Source organism: Ambystoma mexicanum, chromosome 5p (genome assembly GCF_040938575.1).
Source record: "Ambystoma mexicanum isolate Mex_15411 chromosome 5p, UKY_AmexF1_1, whole genome shotgun sequence".
NCBI classification, from domain to species: domain Eukaryota; kingdom Metazoa; phylum Chordata; class Amphibia; order Caudata; family Ambystomatidae; genus Ambystoma; species Ambystoma mexicanum.
In genome coordinates this window covers 828,728,735-828,744,973 of record NC_090930.1, presented here as the reverse complement: position 1 = coordinate 828,744,973, position 16,239 = coordinate 828,728,735, and positions in this window count along the sequence as shown.

The following is a 16,239-nucleotide window of genomic DNA, read 5'->3' as shown; positions in this document are numbered from 1 at the left end:
TTCCCATTTTCCCTTCCCCATTCCCATTTTTGCCCCATAGGGCATAATGGGAGTGGGGAAGGCGCTAATTACGGCACCGTAAATTACGGTGCCGTAATTAGCACCAAGGTACCTTAGCACCATGGAACTTAACGCCTGCAAAAAGCAGGCGTTAAGGTGGGAATCAGGCGTTAAGGGTTAACGGTGGCGTTAACCCTTAACGCCTGAGTTGTAATGAGGGCCACAGTGTTCATGGAATAAGACAGGAATTGGACTACTGTGCTGGAATGATCAAATTCACTATAAACTCACAAGTAGATCCACAAGAATTTCTAATGTACTTGCCAAAAGTACTAGAAAACAAAAACATACCTATAAATAAAATCTTCTACATTTCCTACATGTGGAAACAGACATGCACTCTTTGCAGGCATGTAATACAAGAAGAAGTTCCTAGTGAACAATTTGTGTATGTATCCATACCTAACTGTGAATCCATTCCATTTCAGCACTTTCAGCACAAAATGCAAACCATGGCAGATTATGTACTACCTGCTATTCCGATAATTGTTCCACCTTACAAATACAGACACATGCAGATGGTACCAAAAACAACTGCAAGCTGACTGGATTCACACATGGTCAAGTATCACCTTCACAACAATAGGTATAATCTAGCATGCAGGAGCCACAACCAATGCAGGTCACTACACTGCATATATAAAAAAGAATTGTGGATGGTTTGAATGTAATGATGGTACCATGACTCTAAAGTAGAGATTACCAGCAAGACTTGTAAACGCTTACTTAATATTCTTAAAACCAAAATTTAATAACTAATCTGTGTATGAACATAAACAAAACTTGGTCTTCAAAACGATACCAGTTAGAATATGCCAACAGGTATCTAACTGCCCCAAGAATCTGCAACAAAGAAACAGATAAATGAATACCACTAAAATTAAACAAGACACCAACTACTATCTAATTGCAACAATACTACCACCATTTCCAAGTGAAAAACCATACACCTATTCAATTCCTCCTATTGAAATCAATTATAGAAATATATTGTACCAAAACATACATTTTATTTTAATCCAGCATGGATTTTTTTCCCACAGACCCAATGATTTAATCAACAAACACAGAAACTGAGCAAATTGCACAGTACACTGGTTTGAACTATAATACTTCTAAAGTACTAACTTTGAGGATCAACAACATACAGAAATGTCTACTACGCAATGCAATACTCCTTATAAACTACCTACACTAACATGTGACTTTTTCTTTTATCACAGGTATTGAAAAAAAATGTGTCCTCCAACTACCCATGTCATGAAAAAACTGCAAACAACCACAAAAAGTCAAACAGTAAGTATATAAGGATTGAACTCACAAACAACACAGCACCCAAGACTCTAGGCCCTGGCCCCCACCACCGCGGCATAACAGACCCATAGAAACAAACACCTACCAAATGACCACAACCCAAAAACATAATATGTCCACCTCTTGACTGCACGGCCTGCCCAAAACTCTTCAGGCAGCCTCAACAAAGGAAACAGTAAGTATATAATAATTAAACTCACAAACACTGCAACATAACACAGCCATGCAAACAAACACCTCACCAATAAATACAACCCACAATGCCTATAGAGTCTTCAATACCAACAATCTGAACACAATCCAACAAACAAACGCACATCATCTCACTATCCTATAAACACTATTACACTACTACCAATCAGTACTCACATTTTTGAAAACATATCCCCTAAGCAGCCCACATACCACAATCAACATTTTTGGTAGCATTGTAGAGTTCGGACATGCACCCAAGACTCTAGGCCCTGGCCACAACCACCGCAGCATAACACACCCATAGAAACAAACACCTACCAAATGACCAGAACCCAAAAACATAATACATCCACCTCAAAACTATGCACTTCAATTAACATTCTAAAAAATAATTACAACCAACGTACAAACTCTTCAATAAATACCCTCTTCACCCAATGCTCTTCTAACAATCCAAAACCAACATCATACTAAACTAAAATAGCCAGTAGTGCGCTCAGTGTCTAGTATGTCACATCGCAAACACATCACAGCCTTCTCCCACGTAAAGAAAAAACAGAATTTGCACCATCTCTTACTCCCCCACCCTCTCCAAGCACTCATACACACCAACACACTCCCCAAAATTGGATTTATGCTCACTTCCAGCGAATGTCCGCGCATCCAATATGGCGGGTGCATCAAAACAATTTGACGCACCTCACGCCTCATCCCAGCCAATCAGACAACACGTCGTGTGTCTGCAGACATGACGCAAGCCGATTAGCCAATCAGTGTCCTGTCCGCAGAGCGAACAGGGAAGTGTGACTGCGGAGCAGACATAGATATCACACATTTTTGTGCCTTACGTTTTGTTCATTTAAAAAAAAAAACTACTGGACGGATTTACACCAAATTAACAAAAGCACGCTTTGGGGACCAAGCCGCCTCTCCTGCCGCAAATTTGGTGAAAATCCATCCAGTGGTTTGGGCTGTAGGCACAACAGAAATGTTTTCCCATTATGTCTATGGGAAAAAAAGAAATTGTGGGACCACCCCTATAACTTTTCCCCCCCTTGACCAAACCTCACCAAACTTTGCAAAGAAAGTCAGTGTGGGCCATATACTATTTTTGCAAAGTTTGGGTTGGGGAGGAATGGTCCAGGGACAGCGAAGTTGTAAGCCACCCAAAAAGTGCTCTTCCGATGGGTTTAGCAACTTAACCATAACTACACGGACTCTACCGCAGGCTATGTAATATATTACACGGCCTGCGGTAGCGGCCGTGTAGTTATGGTTAAGTTGCTCAATACATAGGCAGAGCACTTTTTTGGAAGGCTTATAACTTTGCTCCGCCTGGATGAATCCTTACCACATTTAGTAAAATAAGTATATGGCCCGCTCTGAATTATTCTGGTAAGTTTGGGAGGTTTCTTCAAGGGGTGGCAAAGGTATAGGGAGGACAGAAACGTTTTTTTTCTTCCATAGACGCAATGGAAAAAAGATTTTGCTCACGCCTACAGTCTAAACAGCTGGATGCATTTTCACCAAATTTGTGGCAGGAGCGGCAGCCTCATCCCAAAAGTGTGCTTTTGTAAATTTGGTGTACATCCGTCCAGTAGTTTTCTTTAATACAGGCAAAAATCAGGTTAAAAAAAAATGTGATATCTGGATTCGGTCCGCGGACCCACTTCCCTGTTCCGTCCGTGGACAGGCCTTCCGATTGGCCTACAGGGTGACATGATTTCTGCAGACATTGGACTGGTGAAAAGCATGAAATGCATCAGATTTTTGGAAACGCCCAACATATTGGATTCGAGGACAGCCGCCGTTGTCTGCTGACATTGTGGTAAAAACATTTAAAAAACAACATTGCACTTGTGAAACTTATCAAACAATCTCTGGGGAGGTAGGGGTGATGAGCATGAGATGGGATATGGCCGTAAGAAGCCAGAAAATGTGTGTTTTTCATCCCCGAAGTCCGCAAACAGTCCAGATGGTCAGGTGCGGTCCTGTTATGTTCGCGGACACTTCAGATGTTCCGGGACATCTATGCCTATTTCTGCATTAGAGGGTTGGTGAAAAGCAGTTTTTGGATGGCTTATAACTTTGGCACCACTCAATGAAACTGCATTTGGAATTCTATTCTACACCTGATTCTGAATGGTTTTGCAAAGTTTGGTGGGATTCTGTCAAGAGGGGGCATAATTAGAGGGTGGGTCCAAAAATATTGTAAAGGCTTATAAATGTAGTGCCATTTGACGAATCTACACAAATGTTTGCAAAAACATTTTAGATCTAGATATAAATATTTTTGTAAAGTTTGGTGGGATTTTGTCAAGAGGGGCTAAATTAGAGGTCGGGTCTCAACATTTTTAAATGGCTTATAATTTTTTTGCCATTTGACGAATGTGGACAAAAGTTTCCAGAAAGATTATAGACCAACCTTGAATATTTGTGTAAAGTCTGAATGGGTTTTATCAAGTGGGGGCTTAGTTATATGACTATTGTATCTACATACATTTTGACAATTTTGAAAAAAAACATGGTCGGATTTCTAGCAAACTCATGTAAGGAGCATTGGCAAGGAGCTTAAAGCATGGTTTTGCAAATGTGCCCGTGTTTTATTTTTAGACAAGTGTCATAATGTAGGTACAAAAAACAGTGATATACTTTTGGTGACTGAGGTATAGCTTGTGGCCATGGTCAGTAGATTGTCTGGGTCATGGCATAAGGTCATGACCCGGACAATCTGGCTACTGGCCATGACCACGAGGGATGACACATGTGGTTAAAGTGGACATGTCCTCCTGGGTAAAGGTTTTCAAAAGTGGGATAGGTTTGAAAGGGAAAATAAATTGTGCTCATGGCAATATGGCCATTGGGTTCTCTCTTCGCCTTCTGCAGGCTGCCATGGAAAGGGAAGAGGGGCTCTGTACGGAGCTCCGCCTTCCCTTTCCATAGTGGCCATCTTGGAAAAGGATTTTCCTTCCTACAGCGGGACGCCGCAGGCATCCCTTTGTAGGAAGAAAATCCTTTATTATTTTAGCACCCGGGTTACCACTTTGGGAACCCGGCATGCTAATGGTGTTCATCCCCATTTGCAGGGGCTGGGATGGGGGATAACTGTCCGGAGCCCTCATTATCCAACCTTGCTTTTCTTGGGCCGATAACTTGGGCTGCCAGCCCATTATCCCCCATTCCAGTCCCTGAAAACAGGGGATGAACGCCACATTATTCCCATTAGCATAACACAAAATGCTAACGGAAATATTGGAAAATCTTATTGAGTCTATGGGCCTCATTACGACCCAGGCGGTAAGGGGTTAACGGTGCCGTAAAAGGTGGCGGCGCCGTTAACCCCTTACCGCCTAATTATGAGGTCCCTTTGCGGGTCCCTACCTTTACAGCTGGTTTTTACCAGCCGTTAAGGATTGGACCCGCAAAGGGACCTTGGAGGTATTTACGGTACTGCAATTTGCAGTACCGTAGCTACCGCCTTCCCCATTTCCATTGAGCCCTATGGGTTTAAAAATGGGAATGGGGAAGGGCCAATGGTGAATGGGGAATTACTGCCCCGCCAACCTTGGAATGGGGCGGTAATTCCGCCATTCACCATGGCGGAATCAGTAAAATACCGGCGGCAACCATGGCGCTACTAGCAACATGGTTACCGCCCGGGTCGTAATGACCCCCTATATACTTTATTGAGAAATGTAAAGTAGATGGAGTCTATAAGATTTTTTTAGTTCGATTTCTTTTTTGCAAGAGAGGTTAGAACGTAAGGTAAGGTGGGGAGGAAATGAGGGAAGAGGCACCAAGGACTACTATGATGGGGCAGATGACAAGGGAAGATGGTGCACGTGTGTTACTTCTGTGTTAGGGGCAGTGTTTATCATGCTCCTTGATTACAGCTTCCAAAGCACTTCGAAATCTTTTATTGCTTGCAAGGTCGTTTCTGGGATTTTCTGTCCCAGAGCAGTAGGTTGTGTGGTTACAGTATTGGTTGAGGAAGATGAGGAGGAGGAAGACAACCTACTACTTGCTAATAAAGGAACAACCTTTCCTAGAGAATTGTGATGGTTTGGATTTTGTGTGGCAGTGCATGGAGGTGGTCCTGTCGAAGTAGTGACTCAGTACATTTCTCTGTGGTAGCTTTAGCCTTTGGTACATTCCCAATAGTGGTAAAGAACTGCCACACCCATGATTCTCTCTGAGTGCTAGAGGTAGGCACTTCCTCAACCTCATGTTCTTGGCCGTCTTCATTTTCTTTGGAAGTACTGCGCTTTTTTTGTTGTGTAGGTCCTCCAGCTGGTGGTGGTGGTGGTGGCTCTTGGGGAGGAGGGATGGCAAAAGCTGTTGCCATTTTTAAAATAAATAGCAGTTTTTCTAATATTCTTCCAAGTATGTGCTTTGTACTAGATTGTTATTGGATAATGAATAAGTTTAGATGTAGGAGCTGTGCAAGGGTAAATTTTGAGCTTGAAAGTTCCTAAATAGGTAGAAAATGCAGTTCGGGACTGTTCTCGAAGCACGGACCGGATCGGGAAGTGCGAAAGTGTTTGTGGACACCTCTTCATGCCACGTGCGAGTGCATGGTCACTTCGCACTGCCCGGAAGGTCCGCAAAGATGTCAGACGTTCACAGACATCAACAGATGCAAAAACTGTGGAAAAAGGTGGGAAAAGTGTATAGAAGTGTTAAAAATGATGCTAGAAGGTGGGAAATGGCAGAGTTTTAAGGTGAACTTTTGTAAATTGGACAAAAATGTTGCTATGTTGGGGTAAGTATGATAAATTGTAGGAAAATAGCATGCACTGGTAAAAACCTTTGAAATTCACTGAAAAAACTTTGTTAAAGAGACATTATGGTTAAGTGCCACTAATGAACACCTATGAAATTCACTGAAAAAACTTTGTTAAAGGGACCTTATGGTTAAGTTGAACTAATAAAAACCTAGGAAATTCAATGAAAAAACTTTGTTAAAAGGATGTTGGAGAAGGTACTCAGCTTACTGTGAGCATTGTCCTGGTTGAATGTTGGCTAAAGGACAAAATTAGGGTTGGGCCCCAGCGAAGTGAGAGTCCGTTAACATTGGTGGTGTTGCTGTTTCCAGCAGCGGTCGGCCTGCACCCGATGGTTAGATCGAGTTTAGCACCCGCAAGTAACTAACTGCACGCGAGTGCTAAAGGCGAAGTAAAAATAAAAATGTACCTTTGTCCAGTCCTGCAACACCGCGTCGGGAGCAGGAGTCCGTCTTCAGTGTTGACTATGCATCAACACTGAAGACGGACTCCTGTTCCCAGCACTGCTCTGAGGACTGAAGAAAGGTGTTTCATTTATTTTTTATTTTTCCTTTCCCTTTAGTACCCACCTGTGGTTACTTGCGGAAGCTAAAGGTGGTATGGGGGAGGAGTGAGGGCGCAAAGGAGGCACAGGGCGAGGGGCGCGCAGCAGTTGGGGAGATTTCAAAACGGCCTTATACCAAAAAATACAGTCTGTGTTCTGTGCTACCTGATTGGCTAGCTTCGCCCTCCCAGGGTGCTAAGGAGCACTGAGGTTGAATTTTGGGAGTGAAACATTAAGCTTTCTTACAGTGCCACAGGCCCTGTACAATGGCACAGTGACATTCCAATATTAAAATGTTTCGCAAACATCCAGCTCACATAGTGGTCATGACAAAGAATGATGTAAGTGGGTGATGCAAAAAGGTAGCGGTTCCTATATGAACCAACTGAGGTAGTACTCTGAGAAGCATTCATTTGCACATTAATAAACAAATATTTGTAAGGTGCGCTAGAGCACGTCCACTTTATAGCAACGATAAAAATAAAACTCTGTGAAATAAGACGACGTTTCTTTCCCTTGTTTTTGGGATGATTGCTTTTATCTTTTTAACACTTTCCCCTTTTTTGTGTGATGGATTGCATTTTTTATGTAGTGCGTGTATGACATTTCTGTGTTTTTCTTTAAATGTAATTTGATGTAATGATGAAATTTAAATGTTTTATGTGGGATTTTATGGAAATATTTTAGGATTTCTGAAATAAATCATTCTTTGGCTTAGACTTTGATGGAGTGCTGTGTTAAAGGGTCGATGGCCGCCTGTAAGCTTTATCTGACAGCTTGGGTATTTAGATCTAACAATCCCCATCTATCAACGCCATGAACTCTAGAGAATCAGACGAGTTCCTTCTATAACAGGCTGGGATGGCCAGGGTCGGAGCGACATTGTATATCGAGCCATGTATTTTCAACATAGTCCGTGAAATAGAAATAGAATTGCCAGTATGCAGAACTGTTTTTGCATCTGGGATAACCTGCAACACTCCACTTAGCTAAATCAGGTGTTCGAGAACAGGGAAGTTAATTGAAAGAGAAAGAAGACTTGATTGGCAGCCACGTATTAGTCTCTGTCTGTGTTTCAATAGGAAAACTACAAGTGTGGTGTCTTACGAAATAGTCGCTTAAATTATTTCATTTTATAAAAAGGGTTTCGACTGAGGTGAAAAGATCAGTTCAGAAAGTTCTGCGAAAATAGCATATTTTATTATTTCATAAACAACATGATTTAACAATACATATATAATAAATGAAAACAGTCCAAAATATTGTTCGATTTATCTGGCATTACAGTGAGTAGCGGTACATAGGAATGCATAGAAATATAATAAGAGTACGATTAATATAAAAAACAAATAGTACTCAAGTGGCCAAAAGTCAACCATATAATTACTACTCTGCTATCCCAATAGGTAATGGATGTAGTCATGATATGCTGGGGGCACACACAGTATAACAATCACAGGCTAGGAGTACTGCTTTCATATGACAAGTAATGCCTGATATGGCCAGTCACTGGCATCTTCTATCTGTTAAAGATTCACATGTCAGGTATAGCCGTAGTATGCTGAGCACTCTGCTTACTGCTCTGTGCCTTGATTGACGCAAGGTATGTCCCACACTCCCTATTGCAGTTCCACCTGGTTACGCACTTCTCTGCCGTGACAGACCTACACACAAAGGGTGCAGTGTCGCCGTCATCTCCAAAGTTTCCACCACATCCACATGACCACCATATATTCCATTCCGTACCTAACTCCAAATTCATTGCCCTTGGCGATCTTAACCTCAACTACAATGACCCCTCTGATAAAGATGCCATATCACTAGCTAACGCTGCCTCTGCCCTGGGCTGCACCCAACACATTCTACACCCCACGCAAAATCAGTGATGCATACTTGATTGGCTCCTTGATAATTACTGCAATACTGCATACTGCAATACCACAATTCTTTCGAACATGCCCTGCCCATGGACGGATCGCCACACCATCACCGTCCCCATCCCCACCAACCCCTCCTCATACCTCCACCACACCCCTCCCTCCCACCACCTTAAGTTGCACCTACAATCTAACAAGCAAGCAACTGTGTCCACTACTCAACTCCCATCCTTAGTGGACCAATACGACTCTCTGCTCTCTGCAGCCATCATCCTCGGCCCCCTCAAAGTACGCAAGCCCAAACCAACTAGGCATACAAACTCCTGGTAAACCTCCCCCTCCATGCTATGAGTACCAAAAAGCGAGCATTTGAAGTCGAATGGCGCAAATCCCCATCCACCTCCATCAAGACCTGCTTCTCTAACATCTCCACAGAATACAAGCTATCTATCAAGATGGCCAAAGCCACCACCTATAATGACAGAATCACTGCTGCCAGCTCTAATGTGTGTGAACTATTCACCATCCTACGGGAATTAGAAACACCTGTAGCCCCTCCTGATACCATTGTTAAGAATGATGCTTGGTGCAGAGAAGTACAGGATGCGCTAAAGGATAATATTTACCTTTAGCAAAATAAAATCAGATTCAAGCAAGCCACCACCAGCACCACTCCCAAACTCTCATACCCCTCAAACTCCTCCACTGCCCCACTCCATATCCCAGACTTCAAATTCCACCCTATAACAGAAAACGAAGTCCCTCACATTTTGTGTGGCCTTAAACCTTCTCTCTGTAAAGGTGACATCTGCCCAGAACCCATCACCAAAGAGTGCGCAGACAGCCTGATGCCTCTCATCACCTCTATCATTAACTCTTCCTTCGCCTCCAGCTCTGTCCCTGGATTTCCCTGCTTCTCAAGAAACCTTCGCTTGATCCCTCTTTCCCCTCCAACTACCGCCCCATCACCACCTTAAGAGTCTATCTTGATGCCGCCCTCAGCAAGACGCGCCAGGTCAACACCATTGCCTGTTCTGCCACCTATGCCACCAATCTCATCAATGCCAGCTAGCCATTCCTCTCTATGGACAACTGCCTAACCATTGCATGTGCTACCATAGGCTAAAAACCTGACTATTGCAATGCACTATTCTGCAGAACCTTCAAAAAGAACCTAAACAATCTCCAAACTATCCAAAACAATGTGCTCTGTGCAGCCATCAACCTGGCTGAACATGGCCATGTTACTGAAGCAAGACACAAAGCCCATTGGCTCCCTGTCAAAGAGAGGATTACTTTCAAAGTTCCTCATCATTGCACATCGCTGCCTTACAAATTCTGCCCAATCTTACTTTTCCCAAAGGCTCACAAAGACCTGCTCTCCCAGGCCGATGCGGATCATCAACAGACATCGCCTCACCATCCCGATTCAAGTTTATCAAAGCAGGGGGGTCCAGTTTGCCCGTTACGGCAGCTACACTTTGGAACACACTTCTTTTGGGGTAAGTGACAGCCACGATGACATGAACTGAAAGGCCAAGTTAGGCCTCTGCTGCCAGAAACATTGCATCCTATGACAAGGCACAATACAAATATGACAGGCCTAAAACCTTAACACAGAAAAAGGACATGGTGAATAGAAGGATGTGTCTTGCTGAAATAACACAATGAACAGTGTGTCACAGAACAGATGGGTCTTGCTGAAAATGATACAAGGAAAACTGTATTAAGAAACATGTGTGTCTTTCTGCAAATGAAGTCCGGATCATGCTGAAAAGTATCATCAGAGTGCAGATTTAAAAGTCACATTACAGTGTTGATTGAGAGACAAAACCAGCATTTTTTCAGTCAAATTACCACCCATCAAATGGCTGTGCACGATGACAACTCTGAGCACAAAGTGTGCCTCGCTTGCGAAATACAAAACTATGTTAGAATCTTGCATTTCAGGTGACCAAGAGCCACTTTTGTGATTATTGAAAATGTGATTCTAGCTGCCCCAAAAAGATTCTGTATATGAAAGTTGGTTAGTGGCTGACATATTCAATTACTTATTTGGACATTAAATTGCATAATCATAACTATGATACTTTTGGTGTAAACGGCAAATTGCCATATGCCTGGGTAATAAGGTGCCACAATGAAAGTAATCTTCACTAATCCATCATGAGGAGACGAATATTATTATATACATCTATATATATCAATATCTATATACATATATATACATATATGTATATATATATATATATATATATATATATATATATATATATATATATATATATATATATATATATTACATGGACGCGGTAGCGTCCATGTAGTTATGGTTAAGTTGGTGTTTCCATAGGAAGAGCATTTTTTTGGGTGGCTTATAACTTCGCTCCCCCTGGACGAATCCTCACCAAACTTTGCAAAAAAAGTATATAGCCCACTCTTTTTGCAAAATTTGGAGAGGTTTGGTCCAGGGGGGGCAAAGTTATAGGGGGGGTCCCAAAACTTTTTTTTTTCCCCATAGACATAATGGGAAAAAAACTTTGTGCATGCCTACAGCCCAAACCGCTGGACGGATTTACACCAAATTTGCGGCAGGAGCGGGGGCTTGGTCCCGAAAGCGTGCTTTTGCAAATTTGGTGTAAATCCATCCAGTAGTTTTTTTTAAAATGAACAAAATGTAAGGCAAAAAATTAGTGATATCTCTGTTCGCTCCGTGGACGGACTTCCCGGTTCGCTCCATGGACAGTGCCCTGATTGGCTGAGTGGCTTGCGTGATGTCCGCGGACATGCGACGTGTTCGCTGATTGTGATGTCATCTTTGATGTCCTGGGTGTTAGTGTTAGCAGTGCACGGTGGCGCGAGTTATGGTTGCTTATCTTACCATAACTGCCGAATTTCAGGGGTTTTTCGGTTTTACTTTGAACCATAACATCCCTTTAACAAAGTTTTTTCACTGAATTTCAAGGGTTTTTGGTAGCGCAACTTAACCATAAAATCCCTTTAACAAAGTTTTTTCACTGAATTTCATAGGTTTTTAGTAGCGCAACTTAACCATAACGTCCCTTTAACAAAGTTTTTTTTACTGAATTTCATAGGTTTTTAGCGGCACAACTTAACCATAATATCCCTGACTTTAAATACATGTAACATAGAACATACTGAACCCCTAGCTAGTGATTTCGATGCCCGGGAACTACCGCCATATCCGCGGACATATCGAAAATCTGAGCGTGTTGAATGTAAATTTAAATAGTGTGCCCCATTTCCCCTTTGAGGTTGGCTCTGAAAAGAGCCTTTTTTTGGGGGTTTTTTGCAGATGCTTGACAGACACCTGTTATTTTGTATTTTATTTCTTCTTTTTTTCTTACTTTACTCCTAAAATCTTCACATAACCTTCTCCAAAGCAACCCTTACATTCCAAAACAGCATGGCATTTCCCATAAAAGATAAGGAAATGCCATCTTCTTTAAAATAAACAGCATTACTGGAATCAATATTCTCATTATTACAGAAGAACATACCAGCTCTAAGCATGAAGGCACACATGCCTCGGTTGATTACACACCTAGCATTGTTTTGCTGAGGACAAACAACTGAACTGTTGTCCCATATTGCCCTAGGTAGTAATCCTGAAAAAATTACTTTGGCATTTGGAAGGATGTTCATTACTGCTTGAACCAAGTGTTCCAAATCTGCCAACAAAGTAGGGGCACTGACATAGCCCTAACGGAAAGCACCATAGTGCAAAACTACCACATGGGGACTGTTGATCCTGCCCATATCTTCACAAACGTGTACAAGTCCCTGTACATTGCAAGCAGGCACAGTGCTCCACACGACCTCCACACCTTTAACATCAGCATTGAGCATACTGTTGTAAACCATGCACAAACATATCTCCGAGCACCAACACCCTGACTTTCTCCACTTCTGCCATCTTCACTACACACAGTCTCTTTGAACACAAATCCACAACCTCAACATCTGATTGGCTGATCCCTACAGTCTTCTTTCCATGCTGGATTTGCTGGAAAACCCCGGATGTAGCACGCCCTGTCCGCAGACCGCATAACTCTTAGACAGTCCTTCTACCATTTCCACTTCATTCTCTGTGCCATTCCCTCATTGGATACAGCTAAGCAGGCACACAATACAGAGAACATCATCAGAACACCCACATTTTGTTTATTTTCGAACATTTCAGGACACCGCAAGTGTTCTTAGAACACATTCAACTTGCCAGCGAACAATACGGACTACGTCCTCAGAACACCCCCATTTTCTTTATGTACAAACATTTGAGGACACCACGAGTGTTCTTAGAACACTTTCAGCTTGACAACGAACAATACAGACAACGTCTTCAGGACACCCCCTGTGGACATTCCAGGACCCCACGCGTATTCTTAGAACACTTTCAACTTGACACTGATTCCATTCTGTTTATTTACGAACATTTCAGAACAGCCGTGTTGTCCGCAGACAAATCGAACACAACAAAAAAATCATCTAGCACATGAAAAAAACAGAACATTGAACCTATCTCATACTCCTCCACCCTCCCCAAACACTCTTACACACCAACACACTCCACTAAATACAATTTTTAATCCAAGTTTCACCGCGCTGTCCGCGGTCGTCCGCGAATGCAGGATGGTGGGCGCCACAGAAAATCTGACACGCTCCACGCACCACGCCGTCCAATCAGCGAACATGTCGGGTGTCCGCAGACATCGCGCAAGCCACTCGGCCAATCAGGGCACTGTCCGCGGAGCGAACAGGGAAATCCGTCCGAGAAGCGAACGGAGATATCACTAATTTTTTTGCCTTACATTTTGGTCATTTTAAAAAAAACTACTGGACGGATTTACACCAAATTTGCAAAAGCACGCTTTCTGGACCAATCCCCCACTCCTGTTGCAAATTTGGTGTAAATCCGTCCAGCGGTTTGGGCTGTAGGCGTGCGCAAAGTTTTTTCCCATTATGTCTATGGGAAAAAACAAAGTTTTGGGACCCCCCCTATAACGTTGCCCCCCCGGACCAAACCTCTCCAAACTTTGCAAAAAAATCCCGAGTGGGCCATATACTTTTTTTTGCAAAGTTTGCTGAGGATTCGTCCAGAGGGAGCGAAGTTATAATCCGCCCAAAAAGTGCTCTTCCTATGGAAACACCAACTTAACCATAACCTCATGGACGCTACAGCGTCCATGTCACATATATATATATATATATATATATATATTACACATTTTTGCCATGTAGGTACTTCTTGGCTAAAATTGGAAATGGAAAACAAATTTGAATCTCAAAGGGGAGTTGCAATATTTCTGTTCTAGACTCCTGAACCAATCCTGAGAGAGAGACTGGACTTTGGGGGTGGAGAGAAATGTAAATGTCCAATCCTGATTCCGAGATCATAAGATATCACAACCTAATGTTAACTTTCTGTGGGAGGGGCTTAGAGAGTAAAAAGATCTTGCACTGTGTAAAAGGAGAGAGCCGCTAAAAATTACCAAGGGACAGCTACCAAAAATCAGCAAAGGAGACTTGCTGAAATTTCATCTGGGTGGAAATATTGGAAGAGGGCTGGAGTTTTCTACTGCTGGGGAAACTAAAAAACAGAGGCTGTGATACTTCCCTGGAGCCAGAGAGAGAGAAATGCTGTGGAATCCCATTGACTGTAGTGCTGGCCAGAATCCCTGATCAGTCTCCATGAGTGCCAAGCCCAAAGATTTCCAAAAGTAAATAGATTGTCCAAGAAAATGTCAGCGTGGGGATATATTTAATTAACCTATTCTGTTTTATCAGTGGGTTTACTTCCATTAGTGGGTGGGGGGGAAATTGTGCAGACCCTTACAATATTTGACTGTATTTTAAATTAATTAACTCCCAAATAGATTGACACGGGCAGGAGCTTGGAAGAATTCGAAACTTTCAACCTCTCTCGGAGTGGAAAGATATAAGATTCACATTGAAAGTAATTGGGGTGCCTTGGTTTTTCTGTTCACCCCTGACTTCTCTAATGAAAAGGGGTATCCTTTTCTAAAATGAAATGCCCAACTGAAACCCATACCAAAACTTGTTTTAAGCCAAAAATATTGTCACCATACCCAAACCTTGCCTTTCAAACCAAATGATACTTAAAATGAAATTCCCAATTGACACCACTCTTTCAACATTGCATCTAACAAAGGTGTGCCTTTGGCCCCACAAACAAAAATTATAAACAGTCCAACTTCCCCAACACTGGCCTTTAAGTGAAGGGGGTCTGAAACACAACATTCAGTCTCATTCCGGCGGAGTGCTTGGCCGAGTGTGGGCCACTACGTTTGTGCAGTGTGCTGCATTCAGAGTCTGTTGGCTCTGTCTATTTGTTTTTGCCAGAGCAAGGAGGGAGGAGCCATAGGCACAAAACACCCGCCACAAGCGGAGCATGGCGGAGTGTTTGGCTGAGTGTGGGCTACTACGTTTGTGCTGTAAGCTGCATTCAGAGTCTGTTGGCTCAGTCTATCTGTTTTCGCCAGAGCAAGAAGGGAGGAGCCAAAGGCACAAAACACCCAACACAAGCGGAGCGTGGCAGAGTGTTTGGCCGAGTGTTCGGCTTCAGGGGCTCGGCAGAGAGGGATCCATTGAATAACGGTTATCAACGTGATTATTGACGCCCCCAAAATCATCAACAACCATACCACCAGAACTGGAGATCTAATTCTTTCAACTGTACTGAGGCCCAATCCAAGAGCCACAGAATTGAAGTTGCAGAACCAGACCTACCTGTGAGTGCGCCACAAACAACTGCAATTGGAGGTTGTAGAAAAGGTGAGTGAACAGAGTAACCCCCCACCATGCCCTGTTTAGACCGTAAACGTAGTCATCGTAGCAAGTACGGCAGCTTACATGGTGGAACCCTTGGTGCCTGAGCTAGTGTCAGAGCGGGCCCCTGTCGCTATAGTAATGACAGAACCAGCAAAGTCTACGCCTGTGAAGAGTAATAGTATCCCTGAGGGACCCAAAGACAGGATGAAAATAATAGAAAGCCCCCGCCTGAAGTCACCGGCAGCCCTGACCTCCTCAAAGTCAATCAAGACACAAGGAGGGCCACAAACTGAATTGGAGATCTGTACAGCCCATCAGACAGTGAGGGTGGAGGTACCAATAACAAGGCACCCCATACGAAGGCAGTACCAACCCCCACTGAATTGATCCTCAGAGATGATAACCGGATGGACAGCGGAGTAGGGCGAGGCCTGTGTGTGTCACTCTTGAATAACACAGGAGAGCCCCCAAATGAGGCCCGTGGACAATCGGCACTAATAGGTGGGGAGAAGGCCCATATCCAATGAAACAGTGGCCCTTAAACAAAGGGAAGACTAAAGTTTGTACCATGCCTCCTAGAAAATACATAGCCCTGCCTTAACTACATCCATAACGAAACATATGGAAACTGAGAGGCTTGTCTAGGTTTGAC